Here is a 15,942-nt window from a genome sequence, read left to right on the forward strand (position 1 = left end):
ATATATATATATTATAATTATTATTCAGAAGCTTCATAACTTGGACTCTTCCCGAAGTATAATTAGAATGATCAAGTCAAGGAGGGTGAGATTGGCAGAGCATATAGCACAAGTAGTGGAGAAGAGGAAAGCATATTAGTGGGAAAGCCCAAAGGAAAGAGACCAGTACGAAGGGATAGGGTGGGATAGTATGGATTGGATTGATCTGACTCAGGATAGGGACCGATGCAGGGCTCTTATAAATACTGTAATCAACATTAGAGTTCCATAAAATGGTGGAAAGTTCTTAAGTAGCTGCACAACTGGCAGCTTCTCAAGAAGGACTCAGCTCCATGAGTGAGCGAATGACAACATGACTGCAGTCATTCACTTTTTTACTCAGTAGCTCTGTTCCATATCAGGCGCACATTATTTTAAACTTTCTTCCACATAATAAGTTTCAGTTCAATTTTTTACATCCATAGCAGTGTAACGGGTTAAAGAGGGAACTTGCTCTCTGCATACTCGTAAAGACTATAAAAGTATAGTCCAGAAGTTGCTGGTAGACCTTGATAGATAGCCGTGAGAGCAGTCTATTCTTGCTGAAGAACTGACTAACGTAACGGCAGCTACATTAACAGATTGCTGTTTTAAAGAACCATTGCATTCTTTCAAACAAACCATATGATAACTTTTTGGCGAGTAATGTTCAATAAGCACTTCACTGTTTACCAAGTTACAGCTTTTTTTATTGCTAGTGCGGTGGGACTAAGTCCCTTGAACTGCGGCCACTTCTGGCCTATTGTACCAGCCCCAGATGATAGGTGAGGGTGATTGTGGAGCAATTGGTGGAATGAAGATTGGCAGGGGAAACCGAAGTACTCGGAGAAAACCTGCCTCAGCGCCACTTTGTCCACCACAAATCCCACTTTACCAGACCCGGGATCGAACCCGGGCCGCCGCGATGGGAAGCCAACGAGTAACCGCTTGAGCTATAGCGCAGCCTCAAGTTACAGCTTAGTTGAACCCGATGTTTGTAATATTGGAAAGTATTGTGATGGTGATATTATTTCTAAACGTAATTTCAGAGCTCACCGGTGGATGGAGTTAGTGTTGATCCTGTCTCACATGCCCGTGTGGTCTCTAGTGGTGTCAGAGATGTTACCCGGGGCTTCTTCCCTTTCATGCAGAGTTCCAGGGAGAGGTGTCAAGTATTCCTACCGCGTTTTCGTCCGGGCTGAAATCTGGGGGGAGAAAGAAAACGGGCTGAAATACAAATACGTCTTTCGTAGAAATGTCAGGATGAAGATTCAGATATTCTCCCGAGCCTTAAAAAATTTTATGGGTTATTTGACGACGTATACTACGTAGCGTCGGATGACAGATGAATGATGAATTTTACAGAATTTGGAAGGAAATTGTCACTTCCTAATCTAGGTAATAACCCGACATTTTAAGTAGGACTAACCAGTAACGCCATCTATGAAAGAGACCTGTAAACAGATTAATCGACGTCATGTATCGTATACAAATGCGAGTGTATAGATTACTTAAGATTTTAACATCTGGGTCATTACTATACGGAGCCAGGTCGCTACCAAAGCTCCCTTAAGTACAGCAGTGCAGTTCGTTCGAACTATTTTTCTTTTTTTGCGTTACAGCCCCCAATTTTTGCTTTTGCGTACCTCCATGAATCTCTTCGTTTCACTTCGGTTTGCTACATCTTAGACATTCGGTAGGACTCCTTGGGCGAGTGATCAGCTCGTCGCAAGGCCTCTACCTGTAGAAAAACACAGAAAAAACGCACACAAACATCCATTCCCTGAGTGGGATTGGAACCCACGATTCCGGCTTCCGAGCAAGCGAAGAGAATGCATACCTTAGACCGCTCGGCTACCGTGACCGGCCGTACGAACTTTAGNCAGCAGTTCTCCAAATCTTTGTGGGAATATTTTATTTATTGCATCAATGTTATTCCCACCGACGGTGTCTCAACCTTATCGTGGCGGTGGGGTTTGAGTACTCCTGAGACCGTGAGAACTATGCTGGCGGTAGCGTAGCTATTGGTAGGGTCACCCGTGCTTGACAGGTCAAGGGGTAGGAGCCACACGAAGAGAGATACCCTAGTCCTACAGGTTGGGGATTGTGCATGAGGCTAACAACATCACACTGTAAAAACTAAATTGTTCAGAAACCAGGCAGGATGGACTAAACGGAGTGAAAGGATGGGGAGGGAAGACGAAGATAGAGAAGCGTGTTCAGGAGGTCAGAGTTCACGCTGAGCTTCAGCGCCGAAAGGAAGGACATCAATGCTATGTTGAACATTTAATATTGTCTTTTGGTGTATTCCTCGGGTGATGGTTATGTTTCAGTCATCATGGTTTTGATGATCATGTACCATGGTTCAGTAGATCAGAGTGTATGGCGGTCGTTGACTAATTTGAAGTAGGTCCAGGCATTCGCTTGGAGAGAGTGAGGAAAATCATGCAAATTCTCTGAATATTTGATATCCTGACTGAGATCAGAACCGGGAACCTTATAAGTGTAAATTCAAAGCGTTATCGACTAAATCCACTTTCGTATTAGCTGTCATTACACTGACAAATATTTTATTATTGTGAATAAATAAACAGATATCTATCACGTGGAGTCAGAAATAAGTACAGTTCGTGGAAGTTTTTATACAACAAATAGACCCCGAAAAATGAGAATATGTAACATAACTTTTGAGCCGGCCACGGTAGCCGAGCGGTCTAAGGCATGTACTGTTTTCGCTCGCTCGGAAGCCGGGATCGTGGGTTCGAATCCCACTCAGAGCATGGATGTTTGTGTGCGTTTTTCTGTGTTTGTGTACAGGTAGAGGTCTTGCGACGAGCTGATCACCCACCCAAGGAGTCCTACCGAATGTGTAAGATCTAGAAAAACTGAAGTGAACGGAGAAGTTCATGGAGGTAGACCTAGGCCCTCTGGGGCTGTAGTGCAAAGGGGGAAAAAATATATATACATATATAACTTTTGAAAGTATTAAAATTATGTTCTCTGGTATGTGACCTCGTATGTATTACTGCCTGGTGTAACCAGCACATTGCTCAAGCATACGGTCGTCGACTTGTTTTTGTTCAAATAAATTCAATTTTCATGCTATACCAAAGTCTGTTATTTCACCATAAAAAAAGGAGGATGTGTTTGACATGGATGAAATGAAAGGAAAGTTAGACTGCGAACCCGAATTCCGTGTTCTGCGTAGTTGGGTTGCGATTTCCATGACATGACATCCCTCACAGCAATGTTCCCTCATCCGATTATGTATCCTCGGTCAGTTCGATAACTATCGATTGCATGATCTAGTTATTGTCTATTGGCGCTCTGAAATATAGCAAGATGGAGACGACATCCACTGACTGCAAGAGGGTATATACTCTGATAAAGCACTGAACAAATTTGCTGGTTACAGTTTGACTCAGATGAAACCCTTGGAAGAGGTCATACCAGCTTTATTTTTTTCAAATATGCTTTTAATTTTGATATTTTACAAGGCTGACTGTATCGATATTACGTAGTTTCGATAATAGGGTGTGTAATGAAGGTGGAGCAGTTGGCAGAATTAGAATTGATAGTGAGAACAGAAGTACTCAAAGAAAATTCAATCCAGTGCCATGTTATCTATCACAAATCCCATATTCTGTGGCCGGAAATCGAACCCACTCTAGCACAGTGGGAAGCCGGTGACTAACAGCCTGAGCTGCAGGGAATCCGAAAAGTCAAATACAACCATTGGGTTGACAATAAAAGAAGTATTTTCTGTGTTGTCCGCACCATGTCCAGTGCTAGGGAGAGGAGCCCTAACATGCATCCCAGTTGTCTGAGAGACTTCAGGCAGCAAGGTCGCATACCCAAGCCAGGCCTGTTCTCTTGGCCCACAAGAGTGTCGCCAGCTCATGACTTTTCACTTTCATCTACTCTTCTGCTGCGCGTTCCATGGTCCCTTCCTTATTTCTCTCTCTCTTCTTATTCAGATTCACCTGTACACAATTTTTTACATGCATCTCTAATAGAAGGTGTTTTCTATGCGGTCCGTGCCGCGGCTATATAACGAAGGTCTCTTTGTAGCTGGTGGAATTAGAGAATTAGAATTGGAGAATTGGGTCAAACTCTGGAAGGTCGGCAGTCCAAGGTGATTGAACAAGAAATGGTAAGACAAACATAGAGATTTGAAATGACAGTTCCTGTATTGAGATCCTTTGCTAAGAAACGGATAGTGTGTCCTAGTGATTTGTGAAGTGTTAACGATAGCCCTATAATTGATTGTAATTATGAGAGACAGTAATAAATCCTATCATCCAATCCAGAAACCGTTGTTATAAGTCACGGAACCCCGGACACGTGACGGTATCATAGTTTGGTTTTACCGTGGATAATCTTATATTAAAAATAAGATAATTTGAGATCACTTATCATGGATTAGGAATGTTCTGACACACGAGTAGTTTTATTAGCAGTGACTTCTAAATTTTTCTGTACAGTTTTAATATAAGAACCAGTCGCTGAGAAAATGTGTCCTCGGATTACTTACAAAATACGTCCATTCTTGTGGCTATATTTACCACCCCAATGAAAATATATGGTTTTAGCACTTTTTTCATGGCTTCTGGTAATATGTTAAGAGAAAATTAACTTATCGTCCCAGAAGACCTTCTTTCTAGCTATTCTAACATTTATACAGTGTGTGGAAATGTTTGCAAAACGTGAAATAGAAAACCAAATTAATGCCAGAGAACAGTATTCTTAGTGATAAATCGTCATAACTTCTTCTGTTACTTTTTTCATTCGGGAATTTATTTGGTGGGAAGAAATTAATTTATTTCTTCTCTTCTTTATATCTTACAAAAATTTCTCCAATCCCCCTAATATGTTTGTCAGTGACTCATGAATTTATAAAGAAAAATTCGATTCATATATTTTTAGAAGCACTGTATCACACAGGGCGGAACGGTTAAGTATAAAAAGTAGAACAGAGCATTGTTCTTATGGGCGGAAGAGAAAGCTTGCATCACAATGGGACCTGAATAAACTGACGGATTTCCACTGAGACACTATCTAAAATTAAATGAATCTAGCGACGAGGGGTTGAGGGGCGTGAAGGGGCATAGAGAGAAACAAAAGTAACTATGACGGGTGCCTCATGTTATCTGAGCTCAGGAATCAATGATACTCAGCAGGTCCTACACATATAAACACGAAATTAAACTTGTCTCTGTGCTTCATCACGCTACAACTCGTGAAGCCTTATGGTGAATAATGGTATAGGTTCATTTTGTCAGAAGATGGTGGTGAGTTGTCAGTTTCACGCCCCAGCCCATTGACCCCTGTGTAAAGTCTCCAGTGTATTTTGGACAGGAGACTGCGCGGACCTGCGAGTCAGTCTGCCACGTCAGAGAAAGGGACTCATTTTCCCCGGTCGTCAGTAGACCATTTGCTGTAACAACGGAGACATTACAGCTTTCTTCTAAAAACTGTATCTTATATGTGATCTTTGAGCGAAATATATAAAATGAACGCATAATGCTGAGGCTATATTTATCTGCAGGTGCACGCATTTCATATGTGTAAGTCCTCGAAAGAATTTTGATTATATCTGGCACAGGAGGTAAAGATAAGGTAAAGTTGTCTCTGTGCTTAACTAATTAAACACTGCACCATGAAGGCGTATGGAGGAGTGGGTGTATAGATCCACATTTTCTTGACCTCGGCACTAGTTTGAGGTGAGTGGTCAGCTTCACGCCCCGGCTGCTTTACCCCAGAAGAAAGAGCCCCCGCTACCCATTGGATAGGAAGTTGGGTGGACCCCGGAGCGGGTCTGGACAACATGAAGAAGACAAAATTCTTTAAGCTACCGGGAATAGAACTCTAACCTCTTGGTCGTCCAGGCCATAGCTAGTCGCTATACCGACTGAGCTATCCCGGCTCTGGCATAGAAAGTTCTATATTAAATAATTTTTGGGCGTATGAGTGTGAAACTTGGTCTCTGACATTAACGGAGGAACATGGACTGAGGGTGTTTGAGAACAGGGTGTTGAGAATATTTGGACCGAAGAGAGATGAAGTGACGGGAGGTTGGAGAAAACTGCATAATGAGTAGCTTCATAACTTGTACTGTTCTCCAAGTATAATTAGAATGATCAAGTCAAGGAGGATGAGATGGGCATGGTATGTAGCATGAATGGGGAGAAGAGGAATGCATATAAGATAATAATGGGAAAGCCAGATGGAAACAGACCACTGGGAAGACATAGACGTAGGTGGGTGGACAATATTAAAATGGATAGAATGGGATGGTATGGCTTGGATTGATCTGGCTCAGGATAGGGGCAAGTGGAGGGCTCTTGTGAACACGGTAATGAACCTTCGGGTTCCATAAAATGTTGGGAAATTCTTGAGTAGCTGCACAATCATTTTCTCCTCAAGAAGGGCTCAGCTCCATGAGTAAGCAAGTAAACTGTTAATTTCACACCATTTTACATTTAAACGAAATTGAATGTGTCTGATTTTTCAAAACATTTGTAAAGAAAAATTTTACATTTCAAGCCAAATGTAGATGTCACCAGGAAATACGACTTATGTTTCATAATTTATGATGTATGCCTGCTGAATATTTGAGAAAAAGAACAGTCTTTTTGTCGGCTTCGTACAATATGACACCTGCAGTGCAATTTGTATATGTAAATCCAAATCGGAGATCAACATAACCTGCATATTATCTAAAAATGCATCCTTAAAGTATTCTCCTTTCGGTCACGGTAGCTGAGCGGTCTAAGGCATGTACTGTCTTCGCTCGCTTGGAAACCGGGATCGTGGGTTCGAATCCCACTCAGGGCATGGATGTTTGTGTGCGTTTTTCTGTGTTTGTGTACAGGTAGAGGCCTTGCGACGAGCTGATCACCAGCCCAAGGAGTCCTACCGAATGTGTAAGATCTAGAAAAACCGAAGTGAATGGAGAAGTTCATAGAGGTAGGCCTAGGCCCACTGGGGCTGTAGTGCCAAGGGAAAAAAGTATTCACCTTAATTTTTTAAATATTTTGTAAACAAAAACAAGATACCCTTCTCTCATCCTGAAACTATAGAATTGGTAATGTCATGTGAGCTTCATACACAGTGAAGTGTACAGTCACTGGAACTTTCTGTTACTAATTAAGAGTAGAAAGAAACTTTTTAATTCATACTAACAAACTCCTTATATAAAGGACAACTTCGCGAATATAATTACTTCATTCATTCTCGGATTAATTTCATCATCAAATAAATACGATTGGTGAAATGAATTCCGTGTCCACTGTTGAATCAGATGTATCGGGCAGAACATCTGCACACAGATTGAGTAGAATTGTTTCTTAACTTACTTTCCTACTTGAAGAAAAACAGTTGTGAGCAGTTACTTCTTTGAAGACCTCAAGAAAGCTGCTGTAAGAAAAATACGACACTCAACCCCTTGAAGACCCTGGATAGACATATCCCAAAGAAGAGAACGTCTTCACAGTGAGAAATGAGTGAAGATAATTTGTCAACTACACGTGTGTGCCTGTAGAACTTCTCTGACCTGTCTCGCTGTTTCGTTCAATTTGCTTTCTTCTCTTGAATGAGCATCTGTCTTCTTCTCTTTCCCATTGAGCTAACTTAATATACAGGAACATATGACTTTATTTGGGAGTTTTTTTAATGTAATGCAAAAGCATGGAATTTTACCGAGGCATTCCTAGAGTCTAGCCAATCGCAGTGGCCGCGCTGTCTAAGGTTTGAACCGTTTTCTTCCGCTCGAACACTGGAATCATGGGTTCGAATCCAACTCTAGGCATGAATGTCTGTGTGCGTTTATTCTGTTTGTTTTTTCTGTGTGTAGGTAGAGGTCTTGCGACGGGCTGATCCCCTGTCAAAGGAAACTTATCGACTGTGTATAGGATTAAGACTCTGAAAAAGCGGCCAAGGGCTGTAGAGCCATAGACAGATAGATGTATAAATAGATAGATAGATGTATAGATCGATAGATAGACAGATAGATGTATAGATAGATAGATATAGATAGATTTACAGATAGATAGATACTAACAACCAAACCAAATTTCAATTTTTGTTACTGATAAACGTGACCATTTATAGATAGATAGATTCCTAGAGTCTATAGCTGCTTGAGAATATGATATAGAAATTCATCATGTCTTGTACAGCAAATTGACTGCTTTTTCGTTTTGTGGTTCGCTAAACGACTTTGCCGTTAGTTGGTACTGTAGGATTAACTTACCAAATTTCGCGACATGATTTATTTCGTGGCTTCAGCAGAGCCATCTATGGATAAACGTTAGATCTAACTGTGAAATACAGACATAGATCTGACAAATTTCATCTAGAAGGTTTACACTTTATCGATTGAGAAGGATCTTAATTTGGACACTTCTCCAGGCATGACTAGAATGATCAAGTCAAGGAGGATAAAATTGGGAGAACATGTAGCACGCATGGTAAGAAGATGAATGCGTATAAGATTTTCGTGGGGAATCCAGAAGGAATTATATCAATGTCAAGACCTATATATAGGTGTGAGGATAATACGTGTATTAAGATGAATTTTAGAGATATAGTATGGATTTATGTGGCTCAGGATAGGGACCAATGGAGGGCTCTTATGAACACGGAAATGAATCTTCGGATTCATAAATATTGAGAAATTCTTGAGTAGCTGCCAAACTGGCAGCTTTTCAAGAATAGCTTAGCTGTATGGAGTTAGTTTATGTTAGAACGCGGAGTGATATGTTGGAGGATCGGCGTGCAATAAATTCGGACTATTGTGGAAAGGATAGGCCACGGTCTATTGCGTTACTGTTCCTGAATTTACTTGAATGGATAGCTCATTCGATACAGTAACTGACTACGGGCTGGACGACAGAAAGGTCGGAGTTCGAGTCCCGATAGGGTCAATAATTTTCGCTTCTCCTATCGTCCACACCGGCTCTGAGGTCCATCCAACCTCCTATTCATTGGGTACCTGGTGCTCTTTCCCCGGGGGTAAAGCGGCAGGAGAGTGAAGCTGACCACTCACCTCTAGCTAGTGCCGAGGTCAAGAAAATGTGGATCTATACGTCCACTCCCCCATACGCCTTCATGACGTCGTTAAGTACAAGGACAACTTTGTCTTTTACTTGGAGGGACTAACGAAAACTACGATAAATCTTAGTCAGAATCAGTAATGAGATTTAAACTCAGCACCTCTCAAACACGGCTCAGGAGCGCTACTCACTCGTCTGCGAAGCGCAGTAGTTCCTTCATGAATAGGGACTAGGCCAGAACATATATATATATATATCCCGTATGCAAATTCATATTTGATCTGGCGAGGGTTGGCGTGAGACAGCAAGCCCGCCGGGGCTTGCAGGGTGAAGTATATTCAAATATTATTTGAGGCCCCAGGGGCTCGGTTAAACTACAGTACCCCGGTCCCATGATGTTCCTTTTACTAAGCCATAGCTAGGAATTTAATTGATTTGAATAAGAACGAACAACTGGGAGTATAGTTCCCTGATGTGTTCATCATGAAGTCACCTAGCAGGATATATGAGGTCGTGTCCCAGGTGAACGGTGATGAAAGCCGACACGGGTCGAATGAACAAAACACTGAATGAGTTCGGGAAATGTAATATTGGTTCAGGTTCGTCCCCTTAAAAGGCGTTCAATTATATCGCGGCATATTTGCTCAAAACAAGAACTGTAGAGCCAGAGAAACAGAGAACGGCTTTGAAACAACGTTCGTTTCTTGGCCTGGATTCCTCGTTTTATAGCCTCAAGGCGGACCCAACAGAAAACAGTGTTTCCATCGTTATCCCAACAATGCCTCGATCGTTGCTTGTTATTCGTTGCCGAGGGAACATGTTTATCGTTGCCTAACAATATACTTCTACTCTTACTCGGCTTTCAGGCGTCACGTCACAATATCATCACTTTAAAAGTGTCACTTTATACCAATTAGTCGAAACAATTTCACCATTCATTCATCCGAGGTAATTAATTTAAACCTCAAGTTCTTCCAAATAACATTTGAAAATTCAGTAGCATATCACGCTCAACGGGCTGTCTTAGCAGTAACGGTCTTGACTTATATTCGGGAGGTGCTGGGATCGAATCTCGGCAGGAACATCGGCTATTCTGGTGATTTTACTCGCTTCCTCCATGGTAATATCGGAATAGTACCTCGAATAGTTCACGACCGCTTCCTTCCAAATCCTCTCCAAGCCATCAGTTGCTCTAGCAACTGATGCCATTGTAGAATAACCCACTCCATGGCTTGAATCTGCAAGCGAACTATACCGACCGAGCGACCGCCGCTTGTCTGCGAAGTTAGTGCCAACTTTAGCGGATAGAGAGTGTCACGTGGTCAGCGCAACGAATCCCCACGGCAGTTAGTATCGGTTTTCTAGACCGGAGCCGCTATTTTCTTTAAATATCTCCTCAGTTATCCTCATGAGACTGGGTGGACCCCGTTCCAGACCCACTACTTTTAAGAAAATCTGGTAGGGCCGGGACTCGAACCCAGACCTCCGGATCTGTAACCAGAAACTCTGTCCACTAGACAAAAGTGGCGGTCAGAATAACCCACAAATAGGGGCCGCGCCATAGCTCAAGCGGCTAGTTGCTGGCATCCCACTATGGCGGTCGGGGTTTGATCTCGTGTCTGGTCAAGTGGGATTTGTGGTGGACAAAGTGGTGCTGAGGCGGGTTTTCTCCCAATACTTCGGTTTCCCCTGCCAATCTTCATTCCATCAAATTCTCCATCATCATAATCACCTGGGGCAGGTACAATAAGCCAATCAGTGGCCGCCGTGCCAAGTGGACCCAGTTGGACTCCACGGACCACTAGCGAATTAAAAAATTAAAATAACCCACAAATAAGTAAATAATGCTACCTCACAGAGGACACGACCCGTCTCCGTTACGGAGACTGACAGTTTAGTGTTGCATTTATTTTGGAGCATTACGTACAAAACAAGAAGTGCACTTTATATGTCCAAACTCGACCCCAGTGTTAAGCGAGACTGTGAAACCTACAGCAGTGTTTTACCTCCTGTATCGATACTTCTTTATCGCTACGGCGGATACAATTTCTGAATAATCTCAAAATCACTCACTACCTCCTGTAATTCCCAGTAATATCCTCGCGAAAATTACCGTGTATTATCTTCCAATTTATCAATCCGATGTCTGGTACTAATCCCCCTTATTTCATTCAATTTGTTGTCGACACGAACTCCAGCCACAGCAGCAATAACTCGCGCCTGCGCACTGTGTTCCAGTTCCCATATCAGAAGCAATGCAGCAATACATTCGTGCAGATACCCAGTAGTGGCAATAGGGCCAGCCAGCAAAATAACGGAATGATATTCTTAGCCATGAAATTAATTACCGACTCTCCACTAATTACTACCAAGCGGTCAGGAGTAACAATAATATTATAGGTTTCTGCTCCACGGGAGTTTAACCCACATATCCAGCTCCGAACCGATCATCCATGTAAAGGATTCTCGGTGTTTTCCCCAGTCCCTTAAGATTAATAGCTTTATAATACTCTGTAACAAATTACGACTCTGTCCTTCCAAATAATTCGATTCTCAATACTTAGGCCATCTCATTAAAAATTACAACTATAATCTAATTATTTCACTTCCTTCCAATAAAAAATAATTATTATGAAACGTGATATTATGTTTTATTGCGACCTGCTCTGTAGGTGTCGAAGAGTATAACCCGATTACAGCTGACCGTGAGCCCAGCGTGTAGTCAACCGTCTTGTGGTTCCGGTCATGTTGTTGTATAAAATATACCTACAAATAAAACAAAAATGAACAAACTCCTTGGTTTTATTCCGCAAGCGAACTATACCGACCGAGGGACGGCCGCTTATCGGCGAAGTTAATGTTAACTTTAGCGGATAGAGGGTGTCGCGTGGTCAGCGCAACGGATCCCCACGGCTGTTAATCTTGGTTTTCTAGACCGGAGCCGCTATTTCCTTGAAATAGATCCTCAGTTATCTTCACGAGGCTGAGTGGACCCCGTTCCAGACCCACTACTTCTCAGAAAATCTTGTAGCGCCGGGAATCGAACCCGAACCTCTGGATCTGTAGCCAGGAACTCTGACCACTAGACCACAGAGGCGGTCATAAATATTTTTCATTTATATTGTTTTAAAATTATATATTTTTATTTTAAATCTAGTAATCCGAACGATTCCATAGCCCAAATACACCTGTACTTTAATTATCTTGGGTTATCGAAGATGTACTTTCATTATCACTCTGAAGAAAAAACGAAGAACCAAAGTAGAATAAAGCATTAAGAACAATATTTTGATTTTCAGACGTAAATCAACAGAAGGAGGAGGTTATTTAACGAAACAGGGGGCAATGAAAGAAAATGCTTGTTCTGATATGTAGGAGTAACCAGTAGACATACTTTGGGAAGGAGTTCACAAATGATAATATTACAAGAATGTTTGGGAAGTACTGATCGCCTTCTCACCTTCGCTACGACACGGAAGAAATAGAGAACAACGCCTCAAATAATTCTTCATTGCCGCAGGAACGTCTTTACAGAGTTGTTACCTGCCAACTATAAGGTAATACATAGAAAGAATCACATAATCTTTAATAAGACAAGTACCGCATAGAAAATGACTCTTGCAACAATTCTTCCATTAATCTGCGTATTCTTTGACGAGCGAACATGTTTACTGAACCGTTGCCTATCAAAGGAAGAAGGGTTCTTTTATTGCTAGTGGGGTGGGACTAAGTCCCTTGTACTGCAGCCACTTCTGGCCTATTGTACCAGCCCCAAATGATAGGTGAAGGTGATTGTGGAGCAATTGGTGGAATGAAGATTGGCAGGGGAAACCGAAGTACTCGGAGAAAACCTGCCCTACCGCCACTTTGTCCACCACAAATCCACCTTGTCCAGACACAGAATTGAACCCGAGCCGCCGCGGTGGGAAGCCAGCGACTAACCGCTTGAGCTATGGCGCGGCCAAAGGAAGAAGGGATACTCATACAGACTGAGGGTAAGAGCCGTAAGAGTCACTCCTCGTTAGAGCGGGTGTGACCAGTATTAGTTAAATTCCTCTCCTGGTCGAAGAAGAGGCCCCACTTAAAAATACATAAAAGTCGGGAAAGAACAAAAATATGGTCATGGGTTCCAAGGGGGCTCGAAAACAATAAGACTGTGCTGGCGAAGACTAGCAGAAATTTACTAGACTGAGCTNAAACTGAAGGGATAAGGGCAGAGGAGAATAGTGGGTTTTTTGCAGTAATGATGAGTTATATTTTGTTTTCCATAAAAAAAATTCTTTGAATAAATTCCGATTGCTCAGGAAATGTGTCCCAGACAGCCTGTCAGTATGTAATGAAATAAGCGTTATGACGTGACACTTCAAAATTATGCATAACATAACAGCTTCAAACAAAAACTCAAAACTGCTCACATTTGTAAAACACAAGTGTTTTTCGCCTATGTATGAAAAGTATTTTGTCAATATTCACGCGAATTTCTAGTTCATTTTATCTCACACAAACGAAACAGTCTCTCTCTCTCCAGTATATACAACGTCCTCATGCAGCCATGTTGACATGAATAGGGTAGGGGACTTACACTGTGAACCAAATAAAATGGCAGATGGATAATTTTATAGCAGAGTGAATGTATCATCATACTAAAAACAAGAGCCGAAACGATAATAGTGTCTCAAAAAGTTTTCAGTTCCATACGGCGTCATGTTGGGAAATCAAATTTAGTTGTGACATGGAGTAATATAATTCTATAATACTACAGTATTGTGTTGTCACGTGAATGAGTTACTATAGATGGGGTTTAGATCGGTAATTGGATTTATTGAACACTTACAGATAGTAACTGCAACTATATCGCTATAGTTACTTGACACACTCTGCATTTCACTACAGCACTTACTAAGTCTTCTCAATCTGTTGTGTCTTACGCAGTCGTTGTCTGGTGACGGATCCCAACGTTGTTTTATACTTCCGTGCTCACGTTCTTACATGTGGCGACTGTCCCACAACTAACTCACTGCCAAAGTCAAAATCAAAGTAAAATTAAAAATTATATCACGACTGAGGGTCAGTCGGCCAGTTTATCTTGGTGTGAAGCCGCATCTGGGGCCCAAGACCAGATTTTTTGTTACTGTCAGACAGTTCCGGCTTGGTTCATGTTGCACTCTCTCTGACGACAGGTCGGGTCTGTCGTTTAGAGCGAATGATTGGCATTGCCTCAATTGTCCTGCTTATAACATATCGGCACGGATCGCATAGAAAACACCGTTATTCTGTTGCTGCTGAATTATTGCTTAGCGGACCTCGCAGGAAACACCTTTTGTTGTTGTTTGTGGGCCGCTACCTAGCAACGGGTCTACATGCCACAGTATTAATAATTTTGTTACAAAATATTAGGTTGCGCGCAGTTTTTTTGTTTTGTTATTAAAACAGTGAAACCTTATCCTATATCTTGTCAGGATTATAACAACCATGTTTGACGTACTAAATTTTTAATAATAAAAAGATGAGTAGGCAGTGAAATCCACACTCATCGCGTTGCATATTTAGATTGGATGCGCGATAAAAATTGTCGGCTCTAGATAACAGGAAACAAAAATTCTGTGAGTAATTTAAATTGCAGATTGCTGTTAACTGTAGTATTCACGAGCTATTCTTTATGTGTCTGCCTTTTCCGCATGCAGCAGCTAGTTCAGATGCAAGGTCTGAGCTGTGATGTTGGTGGCCAATTCAATTATACAGTATACGGTTCTCAAAAGAATATATTCCAGGGTTTTAAGAGTTCAGTTTTCAATATGACAATTAAAATGTGACACTGTATAGCTACGTCTCCTGTCAAAAGCGTGCTTCTTCTGTTCTCGTAACAACCATACACATTTGAGGTACGCAGTGGAAACCAATACGCCGCAACTTATTCTCGCCCTGTTATAAATTCTATTATTCTTTACATCCAGAAATACAGGTCGCCTAGTAATTTTATAACATTGAACTTAGAGGGCTAATGTCGAATGTGGTTGAGGTGGGGAAACAAACAAATTGTAGAGGTATCATCTGTGAAGTTTTCACTCCGGAACCAAAAAAGAAATGAGGATAACATTGGGATTGATCTTATTGGCATGTGCGTTGAGGATGGAAGGTGGGCGAAAGGGCCGCGTCATAGCTCAAGCTGTTAGTTGCTGGCTTTCCAGGGCGGAGGCCCGGGTTCGATCCCTGGTCTGGTCAACTGGGGTTTGTGGTGGACAAAGTGGCGGTGGGGCAGGTTTTCTCCGAGTACTTCGGTTTCCCCTGCCAATCTTCATTCCACAAATTGCTCTACAATCACCCTCACCTATCATCTGTGGCTGGTACAATAGGCCAGAAGTGGCCGAAGTACAAGGGATTTAGTCCCACACCACTAGCAATAAAAAAAAAAAGAATATTGGCATGGACGTTGAGGACGGAACGTGGATGGAACTGATTTAGGACCACACAGCAGGGATATCTCAATCGGTACAGCGACGGGCTACGGGCTGGACTGCAGGGGTTCGTTTCCTTTAAGCGGCAAGATATTTGTCTTTACACCACGAAGTCTGAACAGGTTCTGGGGATCTCCCAGACTTCTAACAGGTACCATGAGTTCTTTGGCCGGGTGTAAAGCGGACGGGGCTTGAAGCTGACCACTCTCTCCCATATAGTTCCGAGATAACTATTGATGGGTCTATACCTCCAGTCCTCCATATATCCTTATTGCATGTTGCTTAATTAATTATGCACTGACAAAATTTTACCCTTACTTAGCGGTGCTAACAATTAAGGTTGAACTTCACAAAGATATAAAATCGGTCATCAAGCTAAAATGATATAGCTGTCGTAGTTACAGGCCCTAGAG

General features: G+C 42.0%; 1 protein-coding gene across 3 annotated transcripts in view; it reads right to left on the minus strand.

Annotated features, from left to right (window-relative positions):
* Window positions 1-15,942, minus strand: part of LOC111870265 (neuronal growth regulator 1) — a 408,356-nt gene that overhangs the window by 251,476 nt on the left and 140,938 nt on the right. For all 3 annotated transcript variants that reach the window (XM_023862392.2, XM_033753744.1, XM_033753745.1), the window contains exon 2: window positions 1,075-1,223. The gene's annotated coding sequence lies outside the window, so the exon portion shown is untranslated. The remainder of the gene's footprint in view (window positions 1-1,074; window positions 1,224-15,942) is intronic.

Source organism: Cryptotermes secundus, unplaced genomic scaffold (assembly GCF_002891405.2).
Source record: "Cryptotermes secundus unplaced genomic scaffold, Csec_1.0 scaffold94, whole genome shotgun sequence".
NCBI classification, from domain to species: Eukaryota; Metazoa; Arthropoda; class Insecta; order Blattodea; family Kalotermitidae; genus Cryptotermes; species Cryptotermes secundus.